The 6,145-nt window shown below is 35.5% G+C and overlaps 1 protein-coding gene across 12 annotated transcripts in view; it reads left to right on the top strand.

Annotated features, from left to right (window-relative positions):
- LOC106875847 (coiled-coil domain-containing protein AGAP005037) overlaps positions 1-6,145 on the top strand; it is an 877,187-nt gene that overhangs the window by 533,206 nt on the left and 337,836 nt on the right. The window contains exon 1 of one of the 12 annotated variants that reach the window (XM_052970545.1): positions 4,390-4,497. The exons of the other annotated variants lie outside the window; for them this stretch is intronic. The gene's annotated coding sequence lies outside the window, so the exon portion shown is untranslated. Of the gene's footprint in view, positions 1-4,389; positions 4,498-6,145 lie in introns of those variants that run through there. 12 annotated transcript variants of the gene reach the window in all.

Raw genomic sequence — 6,145 nt, 5'->3', positions numbered from 1 at the left:
TGTGTGTGTGTGTGTGTGTATATATATATATATATAAAATTTTAAAATAATAATTTATATTTAAATAAACACTCCATGAATGATGAAAATTAAAACAAACATAGGAAGTAACCTTAAAAGGAAATGTACCCTCACCATCTGTAAATAGACTAACTCTATACATGTGATGCACAGTGAATCATACCCCCATTAAATATATAAAAATTAATTTAACTAAAAATATATATAATAATTTAAACTATCAACAAATAAGACTAATACATCTAAATAAATAAAAATTGAAATAAGAATTGAAATTCTCATAACAAAAAATTAGAAGTTAAATAGATATATTGATTTGGAATCTTGTTAATATATATATATTTTCATTTTTATTATTTGCACAAGGAAGCCAGCCTTTAAAAAACCAGTCTAAATTCCATTAAGGGGAATGGTAGTATGACCCTTTTCCTCAAAACCACAACTAGTCATTGTCCACTGTGGTCCCTCAAGCTATTTTTAGAAAGGAATTCAAAAGACACACATGCTGACACAAGCAAACACACAAAGGCATGCTGTTATTTCAGTTGCTAAGCAACTCTTCATCGATTGGGAATTAATTTTTGTCAATTTTTGCTCTGATGAGATTTTTACCTTTTAAATGCACAATGCAATCTTACAGTTCTATATTTAAGAGATGAGGAATTATGCACATTATTTATATTATTTACACTTGACAGATATTTGTCCTCATCTTGTTTGTTGTTAACACAACAATTTGGCTGATATACCCTCCAGCCTTCATTAGGTGTCTTGGGGAAATTTCGAACCTGGGTTTGAAATTCCTAAGGTATTTTGCGATGTTATTATTATTATTCAGGTCACTGCCTGGAATCGAACTCCGAATCTTGGGGTTAGTAGCTTGTGCTCTTAACCACTATGCTATATGCCCGTGGGCAATTATGGAGTGAATTTTAGGGCTTATAAATCTAATATCTGAATACCGCAAGCTGACCTTCACTGAACGGTGCCTCAACTTCAATTCCCACCATCCATACAGTGTAAAGAGAGGGATTTCTCAGTGCTTAAAACATCAAGCAAAAAATATAAGTAGTGATTGTAATACCCACCGCAAAGAAATGATCAAGCTAAGTAACAGTCTATTAAGTAACAACTACCCCAAAAAGAAACTATCTACTCCAATTATGAAGAAAAGAGAGGATGAAACCAATAAACTGTCTATAGTCTGTCTACCCTATCTGAAAGGCCTCTTCGAAAAGATACAAAAGATATGTGGCCCATATGACATCACGACAGTATTCAGGAGTAATACAACACTTCACAAATATCTCTTTCAAGTAAAACCACCAATAGAAGAGAAGATGACCAAAAACTGCATGTACTCCATCCCATGCAGCTGTGGTAGGTTATACAAAAGCGAAACATGCTGCCCCCTCAAAATAAGTATAGACGAACATCGCAAAGCTGTGACACAAGGAGATATTGATAAATCGGGTATAGCAGATCATGTATGGAAAAATGGAGACCACCTGCCCCTGTGGGATGAAGTTAAAATAATAGATAGAGAACACCACTGGAAAATACGAAAACTAAAAGAAGCAGCACATATGTTAGGACACAACAACCTCCTAAGCAGACCGAGTGCAGATATGAGTAGCATATGAGAACCAGTATTAAGGAAGGATAGGAAGATATTAAGATTTATAAGCCCTAAAATTCACTCCATAATTGCCCACAGGCATATAGCATAGTGGTTAAGAGCACAAGCTACTAACCCCAAGATTCGGAGTTCGATTCCAGGCAGTGACCTGAATAATAATAATAATTATTATTATAATAACATCACAAAATACTTTAGGAATGAGAACCCAAGTTCAAAATTTCCCCAAGACACCTGATGAAGGCTGGAGGGTATATCAGCCGAAATGTTGTGTTGACAACAAACAAGATGGGGACAAATATTCATCAAATGTAAATAATATAAATAATGTAATGCAATCTTAATTACAAAATATGAATGAAGATAAGAAATTGAAATGTACGTAGGAAATATGAAATTGACTGTTATATAAATAAATTGATTTTGTTCTGTGTTCAAACTCTCCATTTTCCATATATTATTTTATTGAGATTCTATTCTTTTATATCGAACGGATGAAAACATCTTTAACAACTACTGGAACTTCATAAGTGTTAACACTAATACTAATACAAATTAATGAATTCCAAGTATATTAATCAAGGTGGAGCTAAACCAGTGTATGCTTGGATAAAATACATCCCTGTGAAAGAGCAACCTCTTTCCATTCAAAACTATATATAGTGTGTGCATATGTATATATATAGATAGATGTGTGTGTATCTATATGTATATATATATATATCATCATCATCATCATGATGATGATGATGATATATATATATATATATATTTATATATATATATATATATATATATATATATATTTATATATATATATATATATATATATATATATTTTATATTCTTTCTTTTATTCTTTAATTTGTTTCAGTCATTTGATTGTGGCCATGCTGGAGTACCAACTTTAGTGGAGCAAATCAACACCAGGACTTATTCTTTGTAAGCCTAGTACTTATTCTATCGGCCTCTTTTGCCGAACTACTAAGTTATGGAGACGGAAACACACCAGCATCGGTTGTCAAACTAATTAAATATTATTTTACAGAATAATAGAATTAAAATTTCTTTGACTAAAACCCTTTCTAACATGAAAGTATCCAAAGAGCATTTAAAGCATATAATGCTTTATGAATACAAAAAAGGAAACTCTGCTGCCAAAGTGACTCAAAACATATACTCAGTTTATGGGAAAGAATGCTTGAATGAAAGAACTTGCAGAAGATGGTTTGCAAAATTCAGAAGTGGAGATTTCAGCGTTGAAGATGAAGATTGAACAGGACGTTGAGTTTGATGATAAGCTCCTTGAGGCATTACTTGAAGAAAATCCTGCATTATCAGTTGAAAAATTGGCATTGAAGCTTAGTTCAAACCATACAACTGTTCATCATCTTCAACAACTTGGAAAGGTTCTTAAACTTGGAAAATGGGTGCCTCATGAATTGTCCGAAAGCAACTGCAAATCTTGAGTTGACATCTACTCTTCTCTCCATTCTCATGAACTTATTTCACCCTTTTTGGATAGACTTGTGACTGGTGATGAAAAATGGATCTTCTATCGAAATGTTAAACATCATAAACAGTGGCTTGGTAAAAGGGAAAAGGCTCAACCACAACTGAGAAGTGAACTTCATGGAAAAAAATTTCTTCTCTCTATCTGGTGGGATTGCAAAGGAGTAATTTACTTTGAATTGTTACCACCTAATGCAACAACCAATGCTCAAGTCTACTGTCGGCAATTAGAGCTTGGTTGGGAAAGAATTCGTCATCACCTTATTCTCCCAACCTTGTTCTTTCAGACTACCATTTGTTTCGTAGTTTACAGAATCATTTGGGGGACATAACTTTTGCAAGCCAGGAGGAGGTCGAAATTGACATTTCAGAGTTCTTCACTTTGAAAACAAAAGAGTTTTACATTGATGAGATTAAAAAGCTTGTAAATAGATGGAAGAAAGTCATAGATAATCAGGGAAAGTACATTGATGATTAAATTTCAGTTAAATATAACATTCAATCACTTGTTTTCTTTATTCAAAATTCGGACAGTACTTATGGGATGACCTTATATATATATGTATGTATGTATGTGTGGAGGCGCAATGGTCCAGTGGTTAGGGCAGCGGACTTGCGGTCATAGGATCGCGGTTTCGATTCCCAGACTGGGCGTTGTGAGTGTTTATTGAGCAAAATCACCTAAAGCTCCATGTGGCTCCGGCAGGGGATGGTGGCGAACCCTGCTGTACTCTTTCACCATAACTTTCTCTCACTCTTACTTCCTGTTTCTGTTGTGCCTGTAATTCAAAGGGTCAGCCTTGTCACACTGTGTTACGCTGAATATCCCCGAGAACTACGTTAAGAGTACACGTGTCTGTGGAATGCTCAGCCACTTGCACGTTAATTTCACGAGCAGGCTGTTCTGTTGATCGGATCAACTGGAACCCTCGTCGTCTTAAGCGATGGAGTGCCAACAACAACAATGTATGTATGTATTTAGGCACATCTTGGGCAAGTGTCTCCTACTATAGCCTCAGACCTTCTGAGTGGATTTGGTAAACAGAAACTGAAAGAAGCCCTTCATGTGTTTGTGTGTATACATTTGTGTGTGTGTGTGTGTGTGTGTGTGTGTGTGTGTTTGTGTGTGTCATGTTTATCCTCCCATCACTGCCTGATCACTGGTGTTGGTGTGTTTGCATCCCTGTAACTTAGTGGTTTGGCAAAAGAAATCAATAGAATAAGTACCAGGCTCAAAAAAAAAGTCCTGGGGCCGATTGATTCAACTAAATACTGATGGCAGTGCCCCAGAATAGCTGCAGTATAATAACTGAAACAAGTAAAAGGTAAAAGATAAAAAGATATATATATATACTTTATTAAAAAGCAGCAAAAATATTCCAAAAACTGTTACTCAGAGTTGCATGTTCCCGTTCATTGGACAGTTTTATATATACGTATACATATACCAGCAAAACTGTCACACAAATTCTTAAAACTTCTTAAAATCAATAAACTTATCAGTTTGCAATTTTCCATGTTTTCCAGATAAGACATCTGACAATACTGACACCAGTTTTTGTAAGAATCAGTGAAATATCCATTGAGATATTTAGCTAGTAAGAGAACAGCCTAAAATCGTTTTGTTCTAGTGTTACCATATCTTCTCAACTGAGCAATGTTGAGAGGGCTAAGACCATCCAGGCCTTCAGTAATGGTACCAACATTCATTTTCTGGCTTTCATTTTCAAAGTCCATTCAAGAGCCAGCAAGAGAATTATGAATATGTTTGGGAAAGAGGGAATAGGGGAGAGGAAAACTGGATCAGGTCATAACTGTAAGAGGGATCATCATTTCAATCTAGAGCTGCAAAGATCAATGAGAAGAGATCCAACTCAATCCATAAGATGCTTGGTACATGGGAGAGGAGATTCAGCTCTGACAGTTCAAAGAGAAGTAACAGAAGACTTGAAATGAAATTGTACATGAAAACTGTGAGGCACCTTGTTACTCCAGGACAAAAGGTTAGAAGGTCGAGGGTGAAGATCATCTTGAACAAAGTGAAACATAATCCTGGAGTGATCTTTTACACAGATGAGAAGAATTTCACCCAAGATACACAGACAGGCACAACAGCTGTGTTGTAGCTTCATATCCTCACAAGAGAGCCTAAAATGTCCTTTTAAGTGCAAAAACCCTGCCAATGTGCTGATTTTCACCTGCGCAGCCTCTGATGGCAATAAGATGTCATTGATCATGTTTGAGAAGGCTGAGAGACTGACGGGAGTTTGTTATGTTCAGGTTTTGAAAGATGTAAAGACCTGGATTATTTCTGAATATCCTGAAGCAAGAGATGAGGGAAAGCCCAACAAGATCGCTAAGGACTTCAAGTTTAGATTCCAGCAAGAGGAAGCTCCTTGCCACACAAGTGCAGTGGCTCAAAAATTTCTCAGGGATGAGTTTGGGGCAAGGACACTTGGCTCCCTTCATTACCAGATTTGAACCCTTTAGACTTCAGCATCTGGAATGAACTGGTCAGAAAAGCTTGTGAGAAGCACCACAGCAACCTACAAGCCCTCAAAAACTTCATCCATAGGAAGTGGGAGAAGGACATTGATGAGGAATTCATTAAAAAAGCTTGTGATGCAGTCAGGAAGAAGGCTGAGGAAGTCATTGTCAAAAGAGGAGTAACTGTTGATGTCTAACAGGTAGGATTTGAAATAAAACTTTAAGCTACTAAAAGAACCAGTTGGAATTACCATGTTCAAGGATAGGACCACATGCGCATGCAAAAAATAACAGTAAACTATGAATGTCATTCTTAATTTTAATTTCAATTTTATTTTATTAATAGCCATTTTCTCTTCACACATATTTTATATACATTTTTGATAAGGTTTTTCAAAAAATCGAAACATGTAAATTAATTAAACCCCCCAAAAAATGTTTTAAAAAAGCAGCATTTTCATTTTTATTCATTTTCAATATCTACTT

The sequence above is a fragment of the Octopus bimaculoides genome, chromosome 9 (genome assembly GCF_001194135.2).
Source record: "Octopus bimaculoides isolate UCB-OBI-ISO-001 chromosome 9, ASM119413v2, whole genome shotgun sequence".
NCBI lineage: Eukaryota > Metazoa > Mollusca > Cephalopoda > Octopoda > Octopodidae > Octopus > Octopus bimaculoides.
Note: the sequence above shows the minus strand (reverse complement) of the source record. Positions and strands in the feature narration are given on the sequence as shown.